Here is a 14,596-nt window from a genome sequence, read left to right on the forward strand (position 1 = left end):
GTCTCTCGCTAAAGAAGTGTATGGATATTAATGAAAGTACGTTGCAAAAACTGGGAATAATTCTCTGACGTTATAGAAACAGAATGAATAAAGGAACAGCACCTGTCACACTCGGCTACTACCGTTCGCGAGTCGGAAGCGTGCCACGTACCGAGTTCCTACTTATCTGAAGACGTTTCCTTCGCGTTTTGCTTTCACTGCTATGTTTTCAATTTTGCTTTTACTGTTTTGTAACTTTTTTTTTCTTGTTGTTTCTACTCGCCTATTTTGTTTTATACTCCAATAGCAAAGACTCTTGTCGTTATTGGAAAGTTAATTTTCAAATGCACATACATATAAAATAGATATTTGATTTATAAATAAGGTGTGCAATCGTCGGTGTCTCCGAGTGAAGGCTCTCTCTGCTGGGTTATATTTCTAGACAAAGTAATTTTACAAAACGTAGCGAACGAACGTTATGTAAGGAAACTCGAAATATTTGTCGCATCGCCTTTTCTGTGTAGCAGACAGATCCCTCGACAATTGCTTTTCTTAGGCAAAACGTGCACGAGCGAGACAATTTTGTGAAATAGGGAAACGTTTTAAATTCCATCTGTATAAGACTGCCTTAGATTGATGTGGGCTGGATCTACTCATTAACGAAGTTTCTGTTTTGTAGATTTCGCACCCTTTGTGCATTCCGAAGATCGACCCGCGAAGATAGTTTATTTCTTTTCTCTCAATATACGTCTGATTGGAGGGTTTGGTTTAAAGTGAAATGGAACGCGGCTCACGCCACCTGCTTAGAGAGCTGCTACTTTTCTTGAACGATCGCAGGAAATGAATGTTTGAACTTCGTTTTCGAAGCGTGTTTTATCAACTGACTTGTTGATGGAAAAGTTGAAACGTTTTAGTTCCTATAACAAAATGTTTTCCCAACAGTTTACCATTATAAACACCTAGTATTAAGGCACTTCAATTGAGCCAACCACTTTCTTTTTCTCTCTTGTTTGAATTTCGGGAAGGATTTTTATCTCTTAAATCAGAAATTGTGAAAAATCTCTTAAATCAGAAATTGAGAGGTATCGATCAGCTCTTTGCGAGACCTACAAATTTCAACGAGAAAAAAAAAAAAAAAAAAGTCATCATCACCCGGTATTCCCAGGTGGTCACCCTCCCAAGTACTAACCGGGCCCGCCGTTGCTTAGCTTCGGTGATCGGACGAGAACCGGCGCTTTCAACGTGGTATGAACGATGACAGTTTAATTCTCTTTCTTATTTGGTGTTTTAAGTGTTACTCTAAAGAAAATCGTTGTCGCAGCCCAAAATTTCCTAGTTGTGAAATATAAGAGATGCTTTAGGAATTCACTTTTACTGGAGGACGCTGGAAAGTGGAGCCTGATAACTCTGGTTTGCGTTACACATCCCCGGAACTACACGAGTGTCATTTCGGGGGTATGGAAACTGTCGCTCACAGGCGTGTGTGTCATTGACTTAAATTGATCAATTTAGCCTCTGAGAACTTTTCTCAAACGTCTTTTAGTCACATGTTGGTGTTTATGTCTTCTTTATATTTCTTTCGGACCTACTTTCGCAAAATCTGGTATTTTACTCTCGTTACACAGGCCCACATCCCATCACTTACAGATGTGTGTGCAGAATTTAGATTTTAACACGAGCTTGCATCGGGATTAGAATTATTTAATATTCACCTTCTTTTATTCGTCATTTGGCTATACACATTAATTTACCTGTGTTTATTAACGTGTATTTTGGTTTCCATCGGGAGAAGTCGTGTGTACTCGCCTCCTTCTCCCCTACAACAAAATAGTATTAAACGCTGGTTACCGTCTAGTGGGAGTGCCTCAGAAGTCGCTCTTTTGTCTCTCGCTAAAGAAGTGTATGGATATTAATGAAAGTACGTTGCAAAACTGGGAATAATTCTCTGACGTTATAGAAACAGAATGAATAAAGGAACAGCACCTGTCACACTCGGCTACTACCGTTCGCGAGTCGGAAGCGTGCCACGTATCGAGTTCCTACTTATCTGAAGACGTTTCCTTCGCGTTTTGCTTTCACTGCTATGTTTTCAATTTTGCTTTTACTGTTTTGTAACTTTTTTTTTCTTGTTGTTTCTACTCACCTATTTTGTTTTATACTCCAATAGCAAAGACTCTTGTCGTTATTGGAAAGTTAATTTTCAAATGTACATACATATAAAATAGATATTTGATTTATAAATAAGGTGTGCAATCGTCGGTGTCTCCGAGTGAAGTCTCTCTCTGCTGGGTTATATTTCTAGACAAAGTAATTTTACAAAACGTAGCGAACGAACGTTATGTAAGGAAACTCGAAATATTTGTCGCATCGCCTTTTCTGTGTAGCAGACAGATCCCTCGACAATTGCTTTTCTTAGGCAAAACGTGCACGAGCGAGACAATTTTGTGAAATAGGGAAACGTTTTAAATTCCATCTGTATAAGACTGCCTTAGATTGATGTGGGCTGGATCTACTCATTAACGAAGTTTCTGTTTTGTAGATTTCGCACCCTTTGTGCATTCCGAAGATCGACCCGCGAAGATAGTTTATTTCTTTTCTCTCAATATACGTCTGATTGAGGGGTTTGGTTTAAAGTGAAATGGAACGCGGCTCACGCCACCTGCTTAGAGAGCTGCTACTTTTCTTGAACGATCGCAGGAAATGAATGTTTGAACTTCGTTTTCGAAGCGTGTTTTATCAACTGACTTGTTGATGGAAAAGTTGAATAGTTCCTATAACAAACATGTTTTCCCAACAGTTTACCATTATAAACACCTAGTATTAAGGCACTTCAATTGAGCCAACCACTTTCTTTCTCTCTTTCGGGAAGGATTTTTTATCTCTTAAATCAGAAATTGTGAAAAAAGTGAGAGGTATCGATCAGCTCTTTGCGAGACCTACAAATTTCAACGTGAAAAAAAAAAAAAAAAAAAGTCATCATCACCCGGTATTCCCAGGTGGTCACCCTCCCAAGTACTAACCGGGCCCGCCGTTGCTTAGCTTCGGTGATCGGACGAGAACCGGCTTTTTTTTTTTTTTTTTTCTCTTTATTTATCCCACCTCAACGAGGGGGTATACACAGAAATACAACAAATAAAACACAAGTTAATGAATTAGCATGTAACAATAACTCTATAGATTACCATGCTGAAAATTACCACAAAGTTAATAAAATTAAGGAAAAAGAAATAAAAGAGGTAATTGGAACAGCAGGTAATCCAACAAACATTATAATGAACATTAACAAACAAGAAATCAATGGATCTTTCATTGGTAACAAAAATATAATGAAATAACAACTTATCTTAACAACGTACACAAGAAATAACCTTGGGCACCTTGGGTTACCAAGCTACCAACATAAGAATACACAGAATAAAAAACATTTAATGAGTTATGTAACAAAGATCTATGATAATGAAGATATATATGTCTCCGTACACGCACTTTAAACATGGAAATTAAATGAATTTCGCGATGACGTGCCAAAGAAACTGAACGAGCAGAACATATAACCTGACGTGCCAAACTAGTAATCAAACGGAATATGTTCCAGCATCTCCCGGGTAACGAAGGGTGAGGTCCCACTAAGAGGCATCTCCTCCATACCCAGTTAGATATGGGACATCCAAAATAAAACGCCAATAATTTATATACATATGACCACAAAGGCTGCACAAAAGGACATAGGAAAAACAGATGGTCTATGGTTTCCCGCGCCTGTGAACAGAAAGTGCACAACCCTGTGGGATGTCTGTCCATATGTACAGCTTGACATTAGTGGTTATCGCCCGCAACCAAAGTAAATAATCCACATCACAAACATGAAAACCCACAAAAGAAGAATAAGCGTTTTTCGAATGAGTTTCCAATCTCCAGGAGGAACAATATCCCCAGTAGAATGGAGCAGGTAAATTAGTAGCTAGTGAACACTGTATATGACCCACCAGTTGCTTCACAGATAAACCTTGAAAATGAACCCGGTTATCAGAGTGGTCCAGAAAATATAAATCTACAACAAGTGTGGTCGATGGGAGAGGAGCCGGCTGGTTGGACAAAACCGTCAACCAGTCCACAGGCAACGCCTCCTTCAGCATATTAAAATGTGAAACAATTGTGCGGACATTGACCAACGGATCAGCGTCCGTACACATTTCAATCACCGCCCTCACCGGAAGAAAACCTGGGAGCACCTCGTACAACAAATGTCGGACCTGAACCAAACCTGCGTTGATAAATTCAGGAAAATTAAATGTTCGGTTCCGAACATCCACAATAGCCGGATTGAAAAACAAAGGTTCATCAAAATTTTGTGGGGAAAGAGGAGCTGCGACAATCCCTCTTTCCCCAAGAAGAACCTTCCAGGCATGAAACATTTCCTGAATATACAAAGGTAACGATTTCACAAAACGTGGCAAAATTCGGCATTGAAGAATCCGAAAGCCCAAAGCGAGATTGCCATAACAAGAAAAAAATCCAGAAAGAAGTTGTCGCAGGGTGGAAGGACAAGAAGCATCCAAACAACGCTGCAACAATCTCAAACGGAATGCAAGTTTACGAGCATTAATATCAACCAAGTTGATACCTCCACAATCATAACTCCGATCAGAATACCGTATGCCACTTTATGTATACCTCCCCGCCAAATAAAATCAAGAATACATTTGCGAAATCGAGCCTCAAACTGTGTTGGCAACGGCAGAATTTGCAACGTGTACCACAACACAGATGCTACCAAGGAATTCACCACAAGAGATTTACCCTTTAGTGACAATGAACGAAAACGCCACGACACCAAGATACGAGATACCCTGCGCAAAACATCCTGCCACGTATCCTGCAGCATTACATCGAAATGGGAGTGGAAAACTATACCTAAAATCCTAATAGGATCCTGGGAAATTCTCAACTCATCCAGGACAAAGTCTGCAGAAGAGGCCAAACACCCAACCCACAAACCCTGACTTTTGGCCAAGTTGATCCTTCCCCCAGTAGCTCTGCCAAAAGTTTGGCATACATCCAACACATGAGGCAAAGATTTGGCGTCTCGTAAGGTCAAAGTGGTATCATCAGCATGCTGATAAATAAGGGACGGCGTGTTGAGGAACACATCACCCCAATACCAGTAATATGAACATTATGAACTAACATATTTCGTAACGGTTCGACACTGAGAACGTAAAGTAAAGCAGACATTGGGCATCCTTGACGAATACCCCGAGTTACAGCAAAATCATTTGTGAGAAATCCATTAAACTTAACACAACTAGAAATAGAAGTATAGCAAAGACGAACCCAATGAACAAAAGTAGAACCAAAACCCATACGCACAAGAAGTTGAAATAGATACTCATAGGCCACCCGATCAAAGGCTTGCATCTGATCGAGCTTCAAAAAGATTCCACCCTGGCCGGTACGTGCTAAAGATTGCAATAGCAAAACGAGTGTTAACGGAGTATCAGCAACGTCCCGTCCAGGTATACACCCGGATTGGTCATCTGAAACTAAACTGGAGATCACAGACGAAAGGCGACGAGCCAGCACTTTGGCCAGAAGCTTATAGTCAGAACATAGCAATGTCAAAGGCCGGCTGTTAGCCGCCAACCGTCGATCCCCGCCTTTCGGGATAGGAACAATTACCCCGAACACATTGAACTGAGCAACTGTGGAGAGAGAAAAAGGTCAGACAGGACAGACACAAAGTCGTCAACAAAATGAGGGAGGAAACATTTGTAAAATTCGGACGTAAAACCATCCAAACCAGGAGATTTGCCAATTGGTAAACTGTCTAGAGCAGCGAGAATTTCCGAAATCGTGAATGGAGCATCACAAATATCAGCTTGTTCATGGGTGAGAGTTTTATCAACAAAGGTGAGAACGAAATCGATGTCGTCCTGCAGAACAATATCTTCAGTATATAGTGCTGAATAATATTGATGCAGAACAGCAGCGACATCATCCGCATCGGACACTTCTTCACCCCATCAGTGAGCATGGATCGAAACTCAATTCTGCTCTGTCGGACTCTTTCCATACGAAGAAAGTAAGAGGTAGACCTCTCACCCTCCTCAAACCAACGAATATGAGAACGAATCCTCGCCCCCTCTATCGTATGGTGATCCAAAGTCTCCAATTCATCTTCGAGTTCATATAATTTTACCTTAGACCTACCAGGGAAACGAGACAGTTTTCGAAGCTCACGATTGATGGACGACTCAAGCTGACATTTGCGAGAACGGGATGCCCGCGCTCGAAGAAGCGAATATCGCTGGGTAAGTGAACGGAACGCGGATTTCAATGTTTCATACCACGAAATTTTATTAGTCCCATATACTGTCCAACTTCGACTTCTGGCGATTAACAGCTTAATGGCTTTCACATATTCGGCATCCATCAACAACTGGTTATTGAAGTGCCAGAAATTAGGACCTCTGACAACGGGCCGCAGTGTAAGCTCGAAGCCCAATAAAGCATGATCTGTAGCAGGAAACCACAACGTACGTAAGCGTTTGACAGTCCCCTGTAAGGTAGATGATAGCAAAACCTTATCAATACGAGACGACAACATCTCACCATTAACAAAGCTCTTCCACGTGAAACCAGGGGTAGTCGGCGATAAGAGAGAATGCGCATCAAGTAAATCAAACTTACTGAGGAACTGAACAAAAGCCGAACGACTAGCATCACGGGAGAAACGAACAGGAAATCGATCGCGTGACACATCCACCACACAATTAAAATCCCCCACAACGAGTAATCCCGTGCAATCATCTAAGTTATAGGTTAAGGTGTGGAAAAAATCCCGTCTCTCATAAATATCGCGAGGAGCATATACTGATGATAGCAGGAAAGACGAAGTCTCGAAAGTTAATTTTACAGTCAAAACCCTACCCACCCCATCAGAAGAAACGAATGTAACATTATCCCTCAAAAACCGCTGTAACAAGATGGCAACCCCTTGTCGTCCAGTAAGAGAATTATTAAAAAAAGCTAAACCTGGCCAATATTTCAGTACAACATCTTGAAAATCATCAGTAAAAACGTTTCCTGTAAACAAACAACATCAAAATTAGTAACAAAGTAATCCAGATAATAAGCCAGCTTACTAACATTACGCAACCCATTACAATTCAAACCCCCACCCTGAGTGAATGTAACATGCAAAAGACGACAAACAGGAACGAGAATTAAAATTAAACTGTATCTTACACAAAAGTTACAAGAACAATCGTAAAGAATTGAGCAAATATGTACAAAGTACAGTTAACAATAAAACACATTCTTACACTAAAATGAAACAAACAAACAAACAAACAAAAAAAAAAAACAAAAAAAAAAACAAAAAACAACAACAATCATTTATGTTTGAGACACCGCCTTCGCCTTTGCACGAGGTTTCCTAAGTATCGGGACGTCCGACACCCGTTTCCGTCTACTGATCTTTGAGGTGTTACCTGGATTCATCGCCACCACACTAGCATACTTCCAACGACGTTGAAGAGGCACCTCCACATCGCCGGCGGTACGTTCACCACTAACCGTAAGTGGTGGGAAGTGTCGATCAAAATTACGTCGTCCAGCAGGGGGAAGACTACTAGCCCGTTCCCTGGCCCCACCAGAAACCGTCGGTCGCCTGGAAGATACATCCACCCAAGGGGTAGCTGTAGTCTCCTTTGAAATGGAAACCTCCGAATCAGCGCGTTGATGAACAGATAGTCTTTCAGCGTCTTCAGGCACTGCACGAGAAGGAACAACCGTGGCCACGTCAACCTCGTCACGATAAGGAGTGGGCGTGGCCACGTCAGCGTCGTCACGAGAAGGAGTGGGCGTGGCCACGTCAGCGTCGTCACGAGAAGGAGTGGGCGTGGCCACGTCAGCGTCGTCACGAGAAGTGGGCGCGGCCACATCATCGTCGTCACAAGAAGAAGGCCGAGGAACAACAAGCTTGGGACAACGTTGCCGAACATGTCCTTGCACATGACAATGTCGGCAAATAAATTGGGGACAATCGCGATATAAATGATCCGCCCCCAAACATAAATTACACACTTTTGACTGGCGATCATGCTTCACCTTTAACATAACCGCCTTCCCCAAAGGATCAAAAACTTTCACAACGTACGGCAAAGAGATACACTTTTCACTAAAAGACACACGAACATGGCGTATACCTAAATATATGCCTTGGTCTCTCTTCCACACTATAGGGCTCCTTACTTCACAAGAAAAATCCTTAAGTTTATTTAAAAGAACATCATCGGCTATATATTCTGGTACTTCCATAAAAGAAACAGTAATAGTGCGTTTAGTTACACCATTAGCCAAACAGTGTACGCCATTTACAACAAGACCAGCATCGACAGCTAGGTCTACGTCAGCAGGGAGAACAAAAGTTACCTCATAACCTCCCGGGCGAGGAACAACAGCAGTAACCGAAGCAGCACCAAACGTATTCATAACAGCATGGATCACGTCCCCATGGTTTGAATTGAAGTTTCCACAAACACCGTGCGATGCATTACTTCCATACTTGTTTGAGAAGCTGAACACATATTCAACAAATAACAAAAGCACAAAACTAGAAACAAAAAAAAGAACTGTACGCTCACTAGGCTTAGCTACTAAACTCACACTAAGGCTTAGCTACGAAACTCACACTAAGGCTATCAGGAGCGAGAAAAAAAACACGTCTGCACTCGAGGACGAGAACCGGCGCTTTCAACGTGGTATGAACGATGACAGTTTAATTCTCTTTCTTATTTGGTGTTTTAAGTGTTACTCTAAAAGAAAATCGTTGTCGCAGCCCAAAATTTCCTAGTTGTGAAATATAAGAGATGCTTTAGGAATTCACTTTTACTGGAGGACGCTGGAAAGTGGAGCCTGATAACTCTGGTTTGCGTTACACATCCCCGGAACTACACGAGTGTCATTTCGGGGGTATGGAAACTGTCGCTCACAGGCGTGTGTGTCATTGACATGGAACACTTAAATTGATCAATTTAGCCTCTGAGAACTTTTCTCAAACGTCTTTTAGTCACATGTTGGTGTTTATGTCTTCTTTATATTTCTTTCGGACCTACTTTCGCAAAATCTGGTATTTTACTCTCGTTACACAGGCCCACATCCCATCACTTACAGATGTGTGTGCAGAATTTAGATTTTAACACGAGCTTGCATCGGGATTAGAATTATTTAATATTCACCTTCTTTTATTCGTCATTTGGCTATACACATTAATTTACCTGTGTTTATTAACGTGTATTTTGGTTTCCATCGGGAGAAGTCGTGTGTACTCGCCTCCTTCTCCCCTACAACAAAATAGTATTAAACGCTGGTTACCGTCTAGTGGGAGTGCCTCAGAAGTCGCTCTTTTGTCTCTCGCTAAAGAAGTGTATGGATATTAATGAAAGTACGTTGCAAAACTGGGAATAATTCTCTGACGTTATAGAAACAGAATGAATAAAGGAACAGCACCTGTCACACTCGGCTACTACCGTTCGCGAGTCGGAAGCGTGCCACGTACCGAGTTCCTACTTATCTGAAGACGTTTCCTTCGCGTTTTGCTTTCACTGCTATGTTTTCAATTTTGCTTTTACTGTTTTGTAACTTTTTTTTTCTTGTTGTTTCTACTCACCTATTTTGTTTTATACTCCAATAGCAAAGACTCTTGTCGTTATTGGAAAGTTAATTTTCAAATGTACATACATATAAAATAGATATTTGATTTATAAATAAGGTGTGCAATCGTCGGTGTCTCCGAGTGAAGTCTCTCTCTGCTGGGTTATATTTCTAGACAAAGTAATTTTACAAAACGTAGCGAACGAACGTTATGTAAGGAAACTCGAAATATTTGTCGCATCGCCTTTTCTGTGTAGCAGACAGATCCCTCGACAATTGCTTTTCTTAGGCAAAACGTGCACGAGCGAGACAATTTTGTGAAATAGGGAAACGTTTCAAATTCCATCTGTATAAGACTGCCTTAGATTGATGTGGGCTGGATCTACTCATTAACGAAGTTTCTGTTTTGTAGATTTCGCACCCTTTGTGCATTCCGAAGATCGACCCGCGAAGATAGTTTATTTCTTTTCTCTCAATATACGTCTGATTGGAGGGGTTTGGTTTAAAGTGAAATGGAACGCGGCTCACGCCACCTGCTTAGAGAGCTGCTACTTTTCTTGAACGATCGCAGGAAATGAATGTTTGAACTTCGTTTTCGAAGCGTGTTTTATCAACTGACTTGTTGATGGGAAAAGTTGATTAGTTCCTATAACAAAAATGTTTTCCCAACAGTTTACCATTATAAACACCTAATATTAAGGCACTTCAATTGAGCCAACCACTTTCTTTCTCTCTTTCGGGAAGGATTTTTTATCTCTTAAATCAGAAATTGTGAAAAAATTTGAGAGGTATCGATCAGCTCTTTGCGAGACCTACAAATCTCAACGTGAAAAAAAAAAAAAAAAAGTCATCATCACCCGGTATTCCCAGGTGGTCACCCTCCCAAGTACTAACCGGGCCCGCCGTTGCTTAGCTTCGGTGATCGGACGAGAACCGGCTTTTTTTTTTTTTTCTCTTTATTTATCCCACCTCAACGAGGGGGTATACACAGAAATACAACAAATAAAACACAAGTTAATGAATTAGCATGTAACAATAACTCTATAGATTACCATGCTGAAAATTACCACAAAGTTAATAAAATTAAGGAAAAAGAAATAAAAGAGGTAATTGGAACAGCAGGTAATCCAACAAACATTATAATGAACATTAACAAACAAGAAATCAATGGATCTTTCATTGGTAACAAAAATATAATGAAATAACAACTTATCTTAACAACGTACACAAGAAATAACCTTGGGCACCTTGGGTTACCAAGCTACCAACATAAGAATACACAGAATAAAAAACATTTAATGAGTTATGTAACAAAGATCTATGATAATGAAGATATATATGTCTCCGTACACGCACTTTAAACATGGAAATTAAATGAATGACGCGATTTCGTGCCAAAGAAACTGAACGAGCAGAACATATAACCTGACGTGCCAAACTTGTAATTAAACGGAATATGTTCCAGCATCTCCTGGGTAACGAAGGATGAGATCCCACTAAGAGGCATCTCCTCCATACCCAGTTTGATATGGGACATCCAAAATAAAATGCCAATAATTTATATACATATGACCACAAGGGCTGTACAAAAGGACATTGGAAAAACAGATGGTCTATGGTTTCTGGCGCCTGGGAACAGAAAGTGCACAACCCTGTGGGATGTCTGTCCATATGTATCAGCTTGACATTTGTGGTAATCGCCCGCAACCAGAGTAAATAATCCACATCACAAACAAAAAAACCAACAAAAGAAGAATAAGCGTTTTTACGAATGCGTTTCCAGTCTCCAGGAGGAACAATATCCCCCCAGTAGAATGGAGCAGGGAAGTTATTAGCGAGTGAAAACTGTATATATCCCACCAGTTGCCGCAGAGATAAACCTTGAAAATGAACTCGATTATCGGAGTGGTCCAGAAAATATAAATCCACAACACATGTGGACGACGGAAGAGGAGCCGGCTGGGTAGACAAAATCGGCAACCACTCCACAGGCAACGCCTCCTTGAGCATATGAAAATGTGAAAAAATTGTGCGGGCATTGGCCAACGGGTCAGCGTCCGTACACATTTCAATCACTGCCCCACCGGAAGAAAAGCAGGGAGCACCTCGTACATTAAATGACGGACCTGAACCAAACCTGCGTTAATAAATTCAGGAAAATGAAATGTTCGGTGGCGAACATCAACAATAGCCGGATTGAAAAACAAAGGTTCATCAAAAATTTGGGGGGAAAGAGGAGCTGGGACAATCCCTTTATCCCCAAGAAGAACCTTCCAGGCATGAAACATTTCCTGAATATAGAAAGGTAACGATTTCACAAAACGTGGCAAAATACGGCATTGAAGAATCCGAAAGCTTAAAGAGAGATTACCATAACAAGAAAAAATCCAGAAAGAAGTTGTCGCAAGGTGGAAGGACAAGAAGCATCCAAACAACGCTGCAACAACTTCAAACGGAATGCGAGTTTACGAGTGTTAACATCAACCAAGTTGATACCTCCACAATCATAACTCCGAATCAGAATACCGTATGCCACTTTATGTATACCTCCCCGCCAAATAAAATCCAGTATACATTTGCGAAATCTAGCCTCAAACTGTCTTGGCAACGGGAGTATATTCAACGGGTACCATAACACCGATGCCACCAAGGAGTTCACCACAAGAGATTTACCCTTTAGCGACAAAGAACGAAATCGCCACGACACCAAGACACGAGATACCCTGCGCAATACACCCTGCCACGTATCTTGCAGCATGACATCGAAATTAGAGTGGAAAACTATTCCCAAAATCCGAATAGGATCCTGGGAAATTCTCAACTCACCAAGGACGAAGTCTGCAGAAGAGGCCAAACACCCAACCCACAAACCCTGACTCTTGGTCCAGTTGATCTTCCCACCAGTAGCTTTGCCAAAAGTTTGGCAGACATCCAACACATGCGGCAAAGATTCGGCGTCTCGTAAGGTTAAGGTGGTATCATCAGCATGCTGATAAGTAAGTGAAGGCGTGGTGAGTAGCACATCACCACCAATACCAGTAATATGTACATTATGGACTAACATATTTCGTAACGGTTCGACACTGAGAACGTAAAGTAGAGCAGACATGGGGCATCCTTGACGAATACCCCGAGTAATAGCAAAATCATTAGTGAGAAATCCATTAAACTTTACACAACTAGAAATAGAAGTATAGCAAAGACGAACCCAATGAACAAAAGTAGAACCAAAACCCATACGCAGAAGAAGTTGAAATAGATAGTCATAGGCCACCCGATCAAAAGCTTGCATCTGATCGAGCTTCAAAAAGATTCCACCCTGGCCGGTACGTGCTAAAGATTGCAATAGCAAAACGAGTGTTAATGGAGTATCAGCAACGTCCCGTCCAGGTATACACCCGGATTGGTCATCTGAAACTAAACTGGAGATCACAGACGAAAGGCGACGAGCCAGCACTTTGGCCAAAAGCTTATAGTCAGTACAAAGCAATGTCAAAGGCCGGCTGTTAGCCGCCAACCGTCGATCCCCTTTCGGGATAGGAACAATTACCCCAGAACACATTGTACGGAGCAACTGTGGAGAGTGAAACAGTTGAGACAAGACAGATAAAAGTCGTCAACAAAAGAGGTAGAAAATATTTGAAAAATTCGGAGGTAAAACCATCCAAACCAGGAGATTTGCCCAGCGGTAAACTGTCTAAAGCAGCGATAACTTCCGGAACCGTGAATGGAGCATCACAAATATTAGCTTGTTCACTGGAAAGAGTTCGATCAACAAATGAGAGAACTAAATCTATGTCTGCCTGCAGAACGATATCCTTAGAGTACAGTGCGGAATAATACTGATGTAAAACAGCAGCGATATCTTCCACACCGGACACCTCCACACCCCTATCAGTGAGCATGGATCTAAACTCAATTCTGCTTTGACGGACCTTTTCCATACGAAGAAAGTAAGATGTAGATCTCTCACCCTCCTCAAACCAACGAATATGAGATCGAATCCTCGCCCCTCTATGGTATCGTGATCCAAAGTCTCCAATGCATCTTCAAGTTCATACAATTTGACCTTAGATCTACCAGGGAAACGGGTCAGTTTTCGAAGCTCACGATTGATGGACGACTCAAGCTGACATTTGCGAGAACGGGATGCCCGCGCACGAAGAATCGAATAACGCTCGGTAAGTATACGGAACGCGCATTTCAATTGTTCATACCATTTAATTTTATCAGTCCCATAAACTGACCAACTACGACTTCTGGCGATCAACAGCTTAATGGCTTTCACATATTCGGCATCCCTCAATAACTGGTTATTGAAGTGCCAGAAATTAGGACCTCTGACAATTGGTCGCAGAGTAAGGTCGAAGCCCAATAAAGCGTGATCTGTAGCAGGAAACCACAACGTACGGAAACGTTGGACAGTCCCCTGCAAGGTAGAAGAAAGCAAAACCCTGTCAATACGTGACGACATCATCTCACCATTAACAAAACGCTTCCATGTGAAACCAGGTGTAGTCGGCGATATGAGTGAATGCGCATCAAGCAAATCAAACCTATTAAGAAACTGGACAAAAGCCGAACGGCTGGCGTCTCGGTAGAAACGGACCGGAAATCGATCGCGTGCCACATCCACCACACAATTAAAATCTCCCACAACAAGCAATCCTGTGCAACCATCCAAACAATACTCCAAGTTTTGGAAAAATTCCCGTCGCTCGGAGATATCGCGAGGAGCGTACACAGATGATAACAGATAAGACAAAGACTCGAAACTGAATTTGACTGTCAGAACCCTACCCACCCCATCAGAAGAAACGAATGTAACATTATCACACAAAAACTGCTGTACCAAGATGGCAACCCCTTGTCGGCCAGAAGTAGAATTATTAAAAAAAGCTACACCTGGCCAAAATTTCAGAACGACATCAGGAAAATCATCAGTAAAAAACGTTTCCTG

General features: G+C 41.6%; 1 non-coding gene across 1 annotated transcript; it reads right to left on the bottom strand.

Annotated features, from left to right (window-relative positions):
• Positions 1 to 1,119: 1,119 nt before the first annotated feature.
• LOC143231238 (5S ribosomal RNA) lies at positions 1,120 to 1,238 on the bottom strand. The gene has a single exon (XR_013016863.1). It is a non-coding gene; the product is annotated as a 5S ribosomal RNA (ribosomal RNA).
• Between the last annotated feature and the right edge of the window lie 13,358 nt (positions 1,239 to 14,596).

Source organism: Tachypleus tridentatus, chromosome 10, assembly GCF_004210375.1.
Source record: "Tachypleus tridentatus isolate NWPU-2018 chromosome 10, ASM421037v1, whole genome shotgun sequence".
Classification (NCBI taxonomy): domain Eukaryota; kingdom Metazoa; phylum Arthropoda; class Merostomata; order Xiphosura; family Limulidae; genus Tachypleus; species Tachypleus tridentatus.